Source organism: Penaeus vannamei, chromosome 39 (genome assembly GCF_042767895.1).
Source record: "Penaeus vannamei isolate JL-2024 chromosome 39, ASM4276789v1, whole genome shotgun sequence".
Lineage (NCBI taxonomy): Eukaryota > Metazoa > Arthropoda > Malacostraca > Decapoda > Penaeidae > Penaeus > Penaeus vannamei.
Genome location: NC_091587.1, coordinates 2,993,725 through 2,996,224, shown reverse-complemented (window position 1 = coordinate 2,996,224; position 2,500 = coordinate 2,993,725). Strand labels below are relative to the sequence as shown.

General features: G+C 32.2%; 1 protein-coding gene across 1 annotated transcript in view; it reads right to left on the bottom strand.

The window, feature by feature from the left end:
• BORCS5 (BLOC-1 related complex subunit 5) overlaps window positions 1-2,500 on the bottom strand; it is a 126,658-nt gene that overhangs the window by 19,212 nt on the left and 104,946 nt on the right. The gene's annotated exons all lie outside the window — the stretch shown is intronic.

Here is a 2,500-nt window from a genome sequence, read left to right as displayed (position 1 = left end):
CCTTCCTCCTCTTTCTTTTTTCTCATTCTCATTCTCCTCCTCCATCTTCTTTTCCTTCCTTCTTCCTCCTCTTCGTCTCCTTCCTTCCTCCTCTTTCTCTCTTTTTCTCATTCTCATTCTCCTCCTCCTCCATCTTATTTTTCTTCCTTCTTCATCCTCTTCGTCTCCTTCCTTCCTCCTTTCTTGCTTTTTTTCTCGTTCTCATTCTCCTCCTCTATCTTCTTCTTTTCTTCCTTCTTCTTCCTCCTCGACCTTCTTCTTCTTCTTCTTCTTCCTTCCTCTTCCTTCCAAGACGGCCGATGGTCAAGCTGCCAACACTTGCCTTTGGCCTGCTGATTCTCTTCCTTATTCTACCTCTCTACCTCCTCCTAATCTTCGTATTATCATTATTATCATTATCAATATCATTATCATTACTATCATCATTATCATTATCATTATCGTAAATGGAGTGTTTATTTTTGCTTCTTCTTCTCCTCTCTCTTCTTCTTCCTCTTCGTTTTCTTCTTCCTCCTCCTCATTATTATTATTATTCTCCTCCTTCCTTTTCTTCTTCTTTTTCCTCTTCCTCTTCCCCTTCACCTCCTCCTCCTCCTTCTTCTTTTTCTTCTTCTCCTCCTCCTCCTTCTTCTTTTTCTTCTTCTCCTCCTCCTCCTTCTTATTATTTTCTTCCTCTTCTTCTGCTCCTCCTTCTTCCTCTTCCTCCTCCTTCTTTCTTGTCTCCTCCTTCTTATTTTCTTCTTCTTCTCCTCCTTCTTTATTTTTCTTCTTCTTCTTCTTCTTCTTCTTCTTCTTCTTCTCCTTCTTCTTCTTCTTCTTCTTCTTCTTCTTCTTGTTCTTCCTCCTTCCTCCTCCTTCTCCCTCTCCTCCTCCTCCTCCTCCTCCTCTTCTTCTTCTTCCTCTTCTTCCTTCCTCCCTTTCTTCTTCTTCCTCTTCCTCTTCCTCCTCCCTCCTCTTCCTCCTCCTCTCCTCCCTCATCACTGGTCGGCGATCGGACCTGGCACCATCTGGCTTCCTATGTCTTCCCTGATCGTATTCCCTTCCTTTTTTCTTTCTCTCTTTATCATCATTGTTTTTCTTATCTTCTTCTTCCTTCTATTTATTGTCATCGTTTTCTTTTTCTTTCTTCTCTCCTTTCTTTCTTTTCATTATTATCATTCATTATCATTTTCTTCTTTTTCTCGCTTTTTCTTTCCTTTTTCTTTCTTCTTTTAGTTCATATTTTAATTTTTCTACTGCGTGTAAAAAATGAAAGAGAGAGATGAGAGAGAGAGAGAGAGAGAGAGAGAGAGAGAGAGAGAGAGAGAGAGAGAGAGAGAGAGAGAGAGAGAGAGAGAGAGAGAGAGAGAGAGAGAGAGAGAAAAAATTCCATGGAGAAAGTTCTATACTTCATATTCTCGGTAAATGACCAAAATGTGACATGGTTTCTCCCCCCCCCAAAAAAAAAAAAGGAATAGCTGATAAATATAATAACAGACCAGATGATAAATATGATAATAATCATTGCAATAATAATAAAATATAATAATGATAATAATAAAAACAAAAACAATAATAATAATAATGATGATAATAATAATAAAAATAATACTAATAATAATAACAACAGGAACAACAATAATAACAATAATAACAATAATAAATAATAATAATAAATAATAATGCTAACAATAACAGCAATAATAAATACAATAATAATTCCTAAACAAAATAAAAATATGGTGGATATAGACATGCGTCATGAATATTAGTTGGATAAAAATAGAGAAAGGAAAGAGGTGATAATCTATCTAAAATAAAATTTCTTTTCTTTAAGATGAAATCCCGTTTTCTTTGAGATAATGATGGTCATCAGGACCTATCATCAGAAAAAGAAGAAAACGAATTGACTAAAGAATATGAACAATAAAATTGATAAAAAGGCTTATGGAAAAATATATATGCATATGTATGTATATATATATATATATATATATATATATATATATATATATATATATATATATATATATATATATATATATATATATATATATATATATATATATATATATATATATATCTATATCTATATATCTATCTATCTATCTATCTATCTATCTATCTATCTATCTATCTATCTATCTATCTATCTATCTATCTATCTATCTATCTATCTATCTATCTATCTATCTATATATATATATATATATATATATATATATATATATATATCTATATCTATACATCTATCTTTCTATCTATCTATCTATATATATATCTATCTACTATCTATTCATTTATCTATCTACTATCTATTCATTCATTCACACTTATCTATCTATATATATATATACATACAGAGAGAGATGGATAGATAAAGGAATGTAAAGCAAATTGAATGACGGACGAAAAAAAAATTAAAATGGCGAATTGGCTACTCGACACTTCCGGATGAGTTGCCGGTCTGTCCTTTTCTTTTACGCTAATGAGCGAATTGTCATAGATGAACGATTTAGGA